Below are 13,462 nucleotides of genomic sequence, written 5' to 3' on the forward strand. Positions count from 1 at the left end.
TGTATTCTTGGGAAATTGTGTTAAGAACCCACAATCTAGGCACTGGAGGGCCCATTGCTACTGAATTGTAGTTGTTTCAAGGTATCTTCATTTGAGAGTTCTAGGAAATATATATCTTCTTAAAAAGTTATATGTTCCTCCTGATACATCAAATTTAAATTCAAGTCAGCAAGTTTTACTTAAGCAAATTGAACTTCATCTTAAATAATGATAACATAATTCATCATTTGCCAGATCACACAATACTCACACACCCTTGTCAGAATAAAAACATTAACACATTGAAATGATTTCTAAAAGTTGTTTAATAGTTGTGAGTTTATTGTTGTTATCTTTTAGGTACAATCTACTTAAAATGTATAATCAGATGATTGCATTTTAAAGTTCTTTGGAATAATTTTGTTTATGTATATACATTTAGGGTAATCGCTTTCACTTCACTTTAGATTTTTAAAAAGTATTTTTGAATTTAATTTTATTTTTTAATACTGTGCAATATTTATAGAATTGCAAATCTATAAAGCATGGTCATTATATAAATATAGCAACCACAAATATTGATCGACTTATTACCTATGCAACTTACGACCATTCGACTTTACGACCACAACCGCTAGCCATGAGGCCACGACTGCTCTGCATCTGGCAGTGCAAGCATTGCCCAGCTGGGTGTACAACAGTGCAAACCAGCTTCCGGCAGCACTACCATCTCTGCGTGCACCATTTCAACTGTTATCCCAGACTCGGTACAGCAATTTGTGTTTTGTGTCTTGGATGTTTTTCATCAAACCCCTCCCAAGATGTCTACCAAGAGGAAATTGTCTTTGCAAATATTAAACCAGTTGTACTGGTAATGCAGTGTTTTACTTAAACCTGATGAATGTAAAAAGAAGAAACAAAATGGTGTAGAGATGACACAAATGGCATAAAATGAACAAAGAAAATTATGATATATAACAATAATGAAAGAAAATTATGATAAAATATGACAAAGATTTTTATAACATCATTTCACAATACTGTACATACAGTCTACTCAACATACTACCAAACCATGTTGCAACCGGTCTGTCAGAACCAATCGTGGTCATGAGTTGAGCACTAGCTGTAAACTTATTCCATTAATTCTATTTTCTACCTCTCAATTTAAAAATAATTATGATTTATTCTTTTGTTTTTAAATTATATGTATATGTATAATTTAAATGTATATGTATATATATGTATAATTTAATTGTATGTATATGTTTATATAAATACATTTATATTATTGTTTTTTCTTAGATAAGTGATAGCATTATGGACACTTTATTTCTCTTTTCTCCCCCTTTAATAAGTTTAGAGATCATTCACATAGTTAGGTATACAGGAATATTTCATTTTTATAGTTAAATAGTATTCCATTATGTGCATATATAATACTTTTTTGTTTTTTTTATTTATTGTGTTTACATAGATTCTTGTGTCTCCCCGAATGTATCCCCAACTCCCCCGTATTCCCCTCAACTTCTTCCTTATCCCCCTCTCAGCAGCTCCCTCCCCCCTTCACGTTTAATTCCATTCCTCAGTTCACATGGTTCCCTGGATTCCTCAAATGAGTGAAGTCATATGATATTATCTTTCTCTACCTGGCTTATTTCACTTAACATAATAGTTTCCAGGTCCATCCATGTTGTTGCAAAAGGTAATATTTCTTTCTTTTTCATAGCCCCATAGTATTCCATTATATGTACCATAGCTTTTTAATCCAATTGTCTACTGACAGACACTTGGGCAGTTTCCAGATCTTGGCTATTGTGAACAATGCTGCCATAAACATGGGGGTGCATTTCTTCTTTTGAGTCAGTGATATGGTGTTCTTGGGGTATATTCCTATAAGTGGGATGGCTGAGTCAAAAGGCAGTTCCATTCTTAATTTTTTGAGGAACCTCCATACTGTTTTCCACAGTGGCTGCACCAGTCTGCATTCCTGCCAGCAATGCAGGAGGGTCCCCTTCTCTCCACATCCTCGCCAGCAACTATCATGTGTTGTTTTGTTAATGAGCTCCATTCTGACTGGTGTGAGGTGGTATCTCATTGTGGTTTTAATTTGTATTTCTCTAATAATTAGTGATGTTGAACATTTTTTCATCTATCTATTGGCAATATGTAGGTCCTCTTTAGAGAAGTGTCTATTCATTTCTTTTGCCCATTTTTGGATTGGCTTGTTTGTCTTCCTGGTGTTGAGTTTTACAAGTTCTTTAATAAATTTTGGTTATTAACCCCTTTTCAGATGTATTGTTGAATATGTTCTCCCATTGTGTGGTTTGTCTTTTTATTCTGTTCTCATTGTCTTTAGCTGTGCAAAAGTTTTTTAGTTGGATATAGTACCATTTGTTTATCCTGTCTTTTATTTTACTTGCCTGTGGAGATAAATCTGCAAATATATTGCTGCAAGAGATGTTGGAGAGCCTACTGCTTATGTTTTCTTCTAAGATGCTTATAGTTTCACGACTTACATTTAAGTCTTTTATCCATTTTGAATTAATTTTTGTGAATGGTGTAAGTAGGTGGTCTAGTTTCATTATTTCGCAAGTAGCTGTCCAATTATCCCAAAACCATTTGTTAAAGAGACTGTTTTTACTCCATTGTATGCCCTTACCTCCTTTGTCAAATATCAATTGTCCATAAAGGTGTGAGTTTATTTCTGGTCTCTGTTCTGTTCCATTGATCTATATGCCTGTTCTTATGCCAGTACCAAGCAGTTTTGAGTACAATGGCCTTGTAGTATAACTCGATATCAGGAAGTGTGATACTTCCCACTTTATTCTTCTTTTTCAAGATTGCTGAGGCTATTTGTGTTCTTTTTTAGTTCCATATATATTTTTGGAATACATGTTCTATATCTTTGAAGTATGTCATTGGTATTTTAATTGATATTGCATTGAATTTATAAATTGCTTTGGGTAATATAGACATTTTAATGATGTTTATTCTTCCTAACTATGAACACGGTATATGCTTTCACTTGTTTGTATCTTCTTTGATTTTTTTATCAATGTTTTATAATTTTATGAGTACAAGTCTATAACCTCCTTGGTTTAATTTACTCATAGGTACTTTACTTTTTTGTTGCAATAGTGAAGGGGATTGTTTTCTTAATTTCTCTTTCTGAAAGTTCATTATTGGTGTATAAAATGCCACTGATTTCTGAGTATTTATTTTATATCCTGCCACCTTGCCGAATTCATTTATAAGTTCCAGTAGTTTTTTGACTGATACCTTAGGTTATTTTATATACAGTTTCATATCATCTGCAAATAATGATAGTTTTATTTCTTCTTTTCAATTTGGATGCCTTTTATTTCTTATTTTTGTCTGATTTCTGTAGCTAGAACTTCCAGTACTATGTTGAAAGAGTGGTGAAAGGGGGCACCCCTGCCTTGTTCCTGATCTTAAGGGGATTGTTATAATTTTTTGCCCATTAATAAGGATGTTGGCTATGGGTTTGTCATAGGTGGCCTTTATTATGTTGAGGTATGTTCCCTGTATTCCCACTTTGCTGAGAGTTTTGATCATGAATGGGTGCTGGATTTTATCAAATTCTTTTTCTGCATCTATTGAAATTATCATGTGGTTTTTCTCCTTCCTTTTGTTTATATGATGAATCACACTGACTGATTTGCAAATATTGTACCAGCCTTGCCTCTCCAGAATAAATCCTACTTGATCATGATGTATGATTCTTTTCATATATTGCTGGATCTGGTTTGCTAATATTTTGTTGAGAATTTTAGCATCTAAATTCATCAGGGATATTGGCCTATAACTTTCTGTGTTTGCCTGGTTTTGAAATCAGAATTATGCTCACCTTATAAAAGGAACTTGAAACTCTTTCTTCCTCTTGAATTTTTAAAAATAGCTTGAGAAGGATAGGAGTTAGTTCTTCTTTGAATATTTGATAGAATTCACCAGTGAAGCAATCTGGCCCAGGGCTTTTGTTTGTTGGGAGTTTTTTGATAACTGTTTTGATTTCATCTCATTTGTTGTAATCAGTCTGTTTAGGTTTTCTGATTCTTCCAGATTGATTTTTGAAAGATTATATGTTTCAAGAAATATGTCTATTTTACCTAGGTTATTTAATTTTTTGGCATACAATTCTTAATAATATTTTCTTACAATATTTTGTATTTCTGTTATGTCAGTTGTTATTATTTCACTCTCTTTTCTAATTTTATTTATTTGAGTCCTCTCTCTTTTTTTTTTTTTTGGTGAGTCTGGTTAAGGGTTCATCAATCTTGCTTACCCTTTCAAAGAACCAACTCTTGGCTTCATTGATCCTCTGTATTGTTTCTTTAGACTCTATGTAATTTATTTCCACTCTGATCTTTATGATTTCTTTCCTTCTACTAGCTCTGAGCTTTACTTGCTGTTCTTTTTCTAGTTCTGTTAGATGCAGGGTTAAGTTGTTTATTTGAGCTTTTTCTAGCTTCTTAAGGTATGCCTGTAGATCTATGAACTTCCCTCTCAGGACTGCTTTTGCTGTGTCCCATAAATTTTGAGTTGATGTATGGTCATTATCATTTGTGTTTAGAAATTTTTTTTTGATATTTTAATAATTTTATTTTTTTAAAGGGGTGACATCAATAAATCAGGATACATATATTCAAAGATAACAAGTCCAGGTTATCTTGTCATTCAATTATGTTGCATACCCATCACCCAAAGTCAGATTGTCCTCTGTCACCTTCTATCTTGTTTTCTTTGTGCCCCTCCCCCTCCCCCTTTCCCTCTCCCATTCCCCCCTCCCCCCCGTAACCACCACACTCTTATAAATGTCTCTTAGTTTCACTTTTATGTCCCACCTACGTATGGAATAATGCAGTTCCTGGTTTTTTCTGATTTATTTATTTCGCTTCGTATCCTGTTATCAAGATCCCACCATTTTGCTGTAAATGTTCCGATGTCATCAAATCTTATGGCTGAGTAGTATTCCGTAGTGTATATGTGCCACATTTTCTTTATCCAGTCATCTATTGACGGGCTTTTTGGTTGTTTCGATGTCCTGGCCACTGTGAACAATGCTGCAATAAACATGGGGCTGCATGTGTCTTTACGTATCAATGTTTCTGAGTTTTTAGGGTATATACACAGTAGAGGGATTGCTGGGTCGTAAGGTAGTTCTATTTTCAGTTTTTTGAAAAACAACCATACTTTCTTCCATAATGGTTGTACTACTTTACATTCCCACCAACAGTGTATGAGGGTTCCTTTTTCTCCACAGCCTCTCCAACATTTACTATTACCTGTCTTGCTAATAATACCTAATCGAACAGGTGTGAGGTGGTATCTCATTGCAGTTTTGATTTGCATTTCTCTAATAGCTAAAGAAGACGAGCATCTTTTCATATATCTGTTGGCCATTTGTATTTCTTCCTGTGAGAAGTGTCTATTCATATCCTCTTCCCATTTTTTTATTGGATTGTTTGTTTGTTTGTTGTTGAGTTTTATGAGTTCTTCGTATATTTTGGATATTAGGCCCTTATATCTGAGCTGTTGTTTGAAAATATCATTTCCCATTTAGTTGGCTTTCTGTTTATTTTGTTATCAGTTTCTCTTGCTGAGCAAAAACTTCTTAGTCTGATGTAGTCCCATTCATTAATTTTTGCCTTCACTTCTCTTGCCTTTGGAGTCAAATTCATAAAATGCTCTTTAAAACCCAGGTCCATGAGTTGAGTACCTATGTCTTCTTCTATGTACTTAATTGTTTCAGGTCTTATGTTTAGATCTTTGATCCATTTTGAGTTAATTTTTGTACAGGGGGACAAACTGTAGTCCAGCTTCATTCTTTTGCATGTGGCTTTCCAGTTTTCCCAGCACCATTTATTGAAGAGGCTTTCTTTTCTCCATTGTGTGTTCTTGGCCCATTTATCAAAAATTATTTGACTATATATATGTGGTTTTATTTCTGGACTTTCTATTCTGTTCCATTGGTCTGAGTGTCTATTTTTCTGCCAATACCATGCTGTTTTGATTGTCGTGGCCCTATAATATAGTTTGAAGTCAGGTATTGTAATGCCCCCCGCTTCATTCTTTTTCTTTAGGATTGCTTTGGCTATTCGGGGTTTTTTATAGTTCCATATAAATCTGATGATTTTTTGCTCTATTTCTTTAAAAAATGTCATTGGAAGTCTGATGGGAATTGCATTAAATTTGTATATTGCTTTGGGTAATATAGCCATCTTGATTATATTTCTACTTCCTAACCAAGAACAAGGTATATTCTTCCATCTCATTATATCTTTTTCGATTTCCCTTAACAATAGTTTATAGTTTTCATTATATAAGTCCTTTACATTCTTTGTTATGTTTATTCCTAAGTATTTTATTTTTTTTGTTGCAATCGTGAAGGGGATTATTCTTTTGAGTTCGTTCTCAATTGTTTCATTGTTGGCATATAGAAAGGCTATTGACTTCTATATGTTAATTTTGTATCCTGCGACCTTACTGTATTGGCTTATTGTTTCTAGTAGTCTTTTTCTGGATTCTTTGGGGTTTTCGATGTATAGGATCATATCATCTGCAAAAAGTGATACCTTTACTTCTTCTTTTCCGATATAGATGCCTTTTATTTCTTTGTCTTGTCTGATTGCTCTGGCCAGAACCTCTAGTACCACATTAAATAAGAATGGAGAGAGTGGACAACCCTGTCTTGTTCCTGATTTAAGGGGGAAAGCCTTCAGTTTAGTGCCATTTAATATGATGTTAGCTGATGGTTTATCATATATGGTCTTTATCATGTTGAGATATTTTCCTTCTATACCCATCTTGTTGAGAGTCTTAAACATAAAATTGTGTTGTATTTTATCAAAAGCCTTTTCTGCGTCTATTGATAAGATCATGTGGTTTTTGTTCTTTGTTTTGTTGATATGGTGTATTACGTTAACCGTTTTACGTATGTTGAACCATCCTTGAGATTCTGGGATGAATCCCACTTGATCATGATGTATTATTTTTTTAATATGTTGTTGTATTCGATTTGCTAGTATTTTGTTTAGTATTTTAGCATTTGTATTCATTAGAGATATTGGTCTGTAGTTTTCTTTCTTTGTGCTATCCTTGCCTGGTTTTGGTATGAGGGTTATGTTGACCTCATAAAATGTGTTTGGAAGTATTGCTTCTTCTTCAATTTTTTGGAAGACTTTGAGTAGAATAGAAACCAAGTCTTCTTTGAATGTTGGATAAAATTCGCTGGTATAGCCGTCAGGGCCTGGACTTTTATTTTTGGGGAGGTTTTTAATGTTTTTTTTTATATCTTCTCTACTAATAGGTCTGTTTAGGCTTTCTGCTTCTTCTTTACTCAGTCTAGGAAGGTTGTATTTTTCTAGGAATTTATCCATTTCTTCTAGGTTGTTGAATTTAGTGGCATAAAGTTTTTCATAGTATTCTACAATAATTCTTTGTATATCTACGGTTTCCATGGTGATTTCTCCTCTTTCATTTTGGATTTTGTTTATATGAGTTTTTTCTCTTTTTTCCTTGGTAAGTCTTGCCAAGGGTTTGTCAATTTTGTTGATCTTTTCAAAGAACCAGCTCCTTGTTCTATTAATTTTTTCTATAGTTTTTCTCTTCTCTAATTCATTTATTTCTGCTCTGATTTTTCTAATCTCCTTTCTTCGGCTGGTTTTGGGTTTTCTTTGTTCTTTTTCCAGTTCCTTAAGGTGAGAAGTTAAGTGGTACACTTAGGCTCTCTCTTGTTTGTTCATATAGGCCTGAAGTGATATGAACTTCTCTCTTATCACTGCTTTTGCTGCATCCCATAGATTCTGATATGTAGTATTTTCATTTCATTAGTCTGTATATATCTTTTGATCTCTGCACTTATTTCTTCTTTGACCCATTCATTTTTTAAAAGTATGTTGTTTAGTTTCCACATTTTTGTGGGATTTTTTTCCTCTTTTTTGCAGTTGAATTCTAGTTTCAGGGTTTTATGATCAGAAAATATGCTTGGTACAACTTTGATTTTTCTGAATTTGCTGATGTTGTTTTTGTGGCCCAACATATGGTCAATTCTTGAGAATGATCCATGTCTATTGGAGAACAATGTATACTCAGTCATTTTGGGATGAAATGTCCTGTAGATGTCTATCATATCCAGGTGCTCTAGTGTTTTGTTTAAGACCACTACATCTTTATTGATTCTCTGTTTGGATGACCGATCTAGAGCCGTCAGCGGTGTATTGAGGTCTCCAAATATGATTGTATTTTTGTCAGTTTTTGTTTTAAGATCAATAAGTATCTGTCTTATATATTTTGGTGCTCCTTGGTTTGGTGCATATATATTAAGAATTGTTATGTCTTCTGGATTCAGTGTCCCCTTAGGCATTATGAAATGGCCATTTTTGTCTCTGAGTACTTTTTCTGTCTTGTAGTCAGCATTATCAGATATGAGTATTGCTACACCTGCATTTTTTTGGATGTTATTTGCTTGGAGTATTGTTTTCCAGCCTTTCACTTTGTAATTGTTTTTATCCTTGTTACTTAGATGAGTTTCCTGTAGGCAGCATACAGTTGGATTTTCTTTTTTAATCTATTCTGCTACTCTGTGCCTTTTTATTGGTGAGTTTAATCCATTTACATTTAGTGTAATTATTGACAATTGTGAGCTCCCTATTGCCATTTTATAGATTGCATTCTGTTAGTTTTGTGTCTTGTTTGATCCTTCTCTTTCGTTTTTCTATCTTTTGTTTTTATTTGGTTGTATTCCATACATCTTTCCTCTGTTGCTATCTCTTTTATCGCATGTGCTTCTGTGGTGGTTTTTTCAATGGTGGTTACCTTTGAGTAATGAAAAGGGTCCCTACCCTGTTCATTGTAGCGAACTATTTTGTGAGTACTTTTGCACTCCATCGTCCTTTGCTACTGTTAATCTCCATCTTCTCCCCCCTCCCTTTCTTTTAGTTGTTGTCACAGTTTAAATTTGGTTTTATTGTGTTCTTCTTGGAGCTTTTGCTTGTGGCTCTGTTTTTTTTTTTTTTTGTTCTTTGTATCTGATTGGAGAACCCCCTTTAGTAATTCCTGGAGTGGGGGATTTCTGATGATAAATTCCCTCATCTTTTCTGTATCTGTGAATGTTTTTATTTCTCCTTCATATTTGAAGGATAGCTTTGATGGGTATAGTATTCTTGGCTGAAAGTTCCTCTCTTTCAGGACTTTAAATATTGGGGTCCACTCTCTTCTAGCTTGTAGAGTTTCTGCTGAGAAATCTGATGATAATCTAATGGGCCTTCCTTTATATGTTGTATTCTTCTTTTCCCTGACTGCCTTGAGAATTTTTTCTTTGCTGTTGGTTTGTGTCAATTTCATTATGATATGCCTTGGAGTAGGTTTGTTGGGGTTAAGAAAACTCGGAGTTCTGTTTGCTTCTTGAACTTGAGGCTTTAGTTCTTTCCACAGGCTTGGGAAGTTCTCATCTATTATTTGTTTGAGTATGTTCTCCATTCCATTTTATCTCTCTTCTCTCTCTGATATACCTATTATTCTTATGTTATTCTTTTTGATGGAGTCAGATAATTCTTGTAGCGCTATCTCTTTTTTAATTTTTGAGTCTCTTTCTTCTTCTCTCTGTTGTGCCTCAAGTTGCTTGTCTTCTATTTCACTAATCCTATCTTCTATCTGACGTATTCTATTAGCTAAGCTTGTTGCTTCGATTTTCAGCTCGTGAATTGAGTTTTTCATCTCTGTTTGATTTGTTTTTATAGTTTCAATTTCCTTGGACATATATTCTTTGTGTTCATTGAGTTGTTTTCTGAGCTCCCTAAATTGCCTTTCTGTGTTTTCTTGTATATCTCGGAGGATTTTTAGGATTTCTATCTTGAATTTTCTGTCATTGAGCTCCAAGGTTTCCAATATATTAAATTTTTTCTCCATAGATTTTTCCTCATCTAGCTGTGTTACCTCTCTTACTTTTTGTATCCATGATATTCAATTTTCTCTTCCTTAATGGCACTGAGGGTGGTTTTGTTGATAGTATTAATGAGATTTAATAAAGAATAAAAAGTTAAAAAAATAAAAATTTGAAAAGTTGTTTTTGTAAAAAAAAATTAATAATGAAATAAAGAAAAATAAAATAAAATAAAAATTTTTAAAAAATGAAATTATTCCCCCCCTCCTTTTTTACTCTCCTCTCCTCTTCCCTCTTTCTTGAGAAAATCTTGTGGTGTACTTTGAATTACAACAAACAATGCCTGTAATGGAGGGCCTGAATTGGGGAAAAGTAATAAAGGGGCAAAAAAAAAAAGAAAAAAGAAGGGGTTATGGACCCACAAAAAGCAAATAAGGAAAAAATTTGGGTCAAGAATAAAATGATGGTGACGTCACGGAAATGGCACCATGAGCAGCGTGTCCGACAGATCTCCCCAAAATCTCAACAAATTTATCAACTAGAAACAGAAAAATTTATCCTCGGAGCATCCCGGAGTTCCACACACACACTGAAAGTGAAAGGACTGTTGCCTAGGAGGGAATACGCCTGTGGTGAGTCAACCCACACGTGCAGCTGCCCGCGCTGAGTCCCGGGGAGTGCCGACAACCACCGGAGTGCTTTGAGAAGCCACGCGCGCGCGCCCCAGCCGCCACGTCCTGAGGAGTGCCGGCAACCACCGGTGTGCTCTGCAAAGCCACGCGCGCCCCCCCCAGCCGCCTCCCGGGGAGTGCCGACAACCACCGGAGTGCTCTGAGAAGCCATGCTCGCGCGCGCCCCGAGCCGCCACTTACCGGGGAGTGCCGGCAACCACCGGCGTGCTCTGAGAAGCCGCGCGTGCGCGTCCCGAGCCGCCACTTACTGGGGAGTGCCGGCAACCACCGGCGTGCTCTGAGAAGCCGCGTGCGTGTGCCCCGAGCTGCCGCGTCCCGGGGAGTGCCTGCAACCACCGGTGTTCTCTGAGAAGCCGCGCGCGCTCCCGGAGCCGCAGTCTGGGAGGGGCGCCAAACCTGTCTTTCCTAGTCAGGAGATTCTCTCCGTGGACGGGGCACCTCACCCAGCCATTTGAGCTAACAATCAAGCGTTGGGGGAGGGGCGCGCAGGCAGCCTGAAATACTCTCTGGAGCACAACTGCGGATCCAATCACTGAAATTAGCTTAACCCACGAAATCTACGCACCCACGGGGCTCTATTTGATAAGATCTCTCCCAGTTCAGCGATCCAAGACAAGAGGCATAATATTTTTCAGTGCCTTTCGCTAAAGGGGCGGGGGCAACATCTGATTGACAGAGCCTCCATATTCAGGGATATACCTAACAAGAGGGACTTGGCAGATATTAAGATATATATAGCAAGCAGCGAATAGTGCATCTTCTTTCCAGCCAAAACAGGCTACAAAGTGTGGAAACCCTGGGTTGAGTGGTCCAACTGAATGGTAGGCACGGAACAGTCACCTTGACAACAATTGACTCCCAGCCCCACCTGATTACGCTGGAGGCTCTGACTGCCAGAGCCTTACCCAGAGCCTTGCGCTGAGTGAGGATAGAGTGGGGATTTCCCAGCTCTTTGAGCCTCTTACTCCCCAGACAGAAGCAGTGGCAGCCTCATAGCTGGATCACCAGGCTGCTAATTCAGGAAGGGGAGACTAGGGGAGAAACTCCAGGAAAGCAAACTCTCTCTCATTTTGGACTCTACAAATGCCAACAAGCCTTGACTACCAGCGATTCTAAAGCCAATTATATGACATTGCCATAGAATCCCATCAACTGCAAATCCCTACCTAAGCGTGACACAGGGGCAGAACCTGGGGTACAGAGTCACCGACCAGGAAAAGGGAGAGAAAAGAAAAAGGAAGAAGTTAACCTCTCAATATCAAGAAAAATCCACAGACTTTATTACTTGTTCCACTAATTCTTTGTTGTTGTTGTTTCTCTCTTCTTTCTTATTGCCTTTATTTGTATTTCCTCCACCTTGGTCCTTTTATTCTCTGCCCATCTTATGCTACACTTTTCTTGAACTACACTACCCATGAGTGTTACATTTTATTTCTTTTCTTCATCCTTACTCTCCCTTAGGGATACACTCCAAAACCCTTAACTCTCACTCTCTCCCCTTTTGTTTTCTTTTTGTTTTTTTTTTTGTGTTTTTCCCCTTTCCTTTTTTTCTTCCTTCGTTTCTCTCTTTTTCTTATTTTTTCCTTTCTATTCCTTCCTTCTTTTCTCCTTTTACTTTTCCTCTCATTTAACCCTCAATCACGAACAAATTATTTACTTTGGGACTCAAGTTTTTTTGTTTTTGTTGTTTGTTCTTTTTTTTTTTCTTTTCTTTTTTTTCCTTCTTTTTTTTTTTTTTAGAGAACCCACAATTCAGTTTTATTCAGAGCAAAGAAAAAAACTTTTGATCATACTGGAAGAAACTCAGCCATAGGTTTGGAATCTGTACCCAAACTACACATGCAATGAAGACAATATTCTGCTATTGAAGACAATGGATTTGCTGCTGCATTTGTCTACTGTTTGTCTAATATTAACAATTATAAACAGAGCAGTGCAACTAGTATTTGGAACAATCCTTACAGTGTTACAGTGTCAGGCACAACATTTCACTTTTCTTCACACCACTGGTTCTCTTTGCGTACCTGGGCTTCCTCTTCCTCAGTAAAGTCATTTTTGATATTGAAGGTCTTGCGAATCTCCTCAGGAGTTTTCCCCTTGATCATGTTGGCAACAGTCTTGCATGTAACATCAAGCAAACCTTTGATGTCTAAATAGTTTGCAGCCAGAATAAGTTCAAAAAGTGTTCCTTGGTCAACTTTCAGGAATTCTTGGTCCCATACAGGAATATCATCTGTTCGCTTTTCTTTGTTCTCATCATCCTCAGGAGGAGGAGGATCATCCTTGTGGTGAGTGCACCACTGAATGACCTTTTTTAATATTGCTGCATTAACATTTGGTAGAGGAACTGGATCATCATCGCCTTCATCATCCATTCCCAAATCTTCTAACATGGTCTTGATAGTCACAGACTGTTTAACAATTTCAACATCGACTTCAAATATCTCTCCATCAGAACTCTGCAATTTAATTGAGAGCATCGTGCTCGGTCTCAAGAAGAGAGCGGGCCGGAGGCTGACGAAAGCGGAGCAGTCCGCAGACACAACAGAAGAAGGTGGGAAACAAGGCCACTTCCTCCTTTTCTTTTCTGCTTTTGTTCTTGGTTTTCCTTTATTTGTTTGTTTTTGTGGCATTTTGGGTACTTTTTACATTGCTTTTTAACTCACTAGCATTCCTCCCAACCCAAAGTCTCCATTGTATTTAGTCTTCACTCCACTTAATACAACAGATTTTTACTTACTATTTTTATTTTTTTCTTCTTTAAATATTATTTTTTCTCTCCTTTTTTCATTTTCCCTCTTATCCCTCTCACTATATCTCTTAGTCGACCATCACTTAAAAGCAAATCATTTTATGCTTGTCTAAGATACCCTCTTTTTTTTTTCTT

General features: G+C 36.4%; 1 pseudogene; it reads right to left on the reverse strand.

The window, feature by feature from the left end:
* Positions 1 to 12,307: 12,307 nt before the first annotated feature.
* On the reverse strand, positions 12,308 to 13,142 carry LOC136312790 (S-phase kinase-associated protein 1 pseudogene; annotated as a pseudogene).
* Between the last annotated feature and the right edge of the window lie 320 nt (positions 13,143 to 13,462).

Source organism: Saccopteryx bilineata, chromosome 9 (genome assembly GCF_036850765.1).
Source record: "Saccopteryx bilineata isolate mSacBil1 chromosome 9, mSacBil1_pri_phased_curated, whole genome shotgun sequence".
Lineage (NCBI taxonomy): Eukaryota > Metazoa > Chordata > Mammalia > Chiroptera > Emballonuridae > Saccopteryx > Saccopteryx bilineata.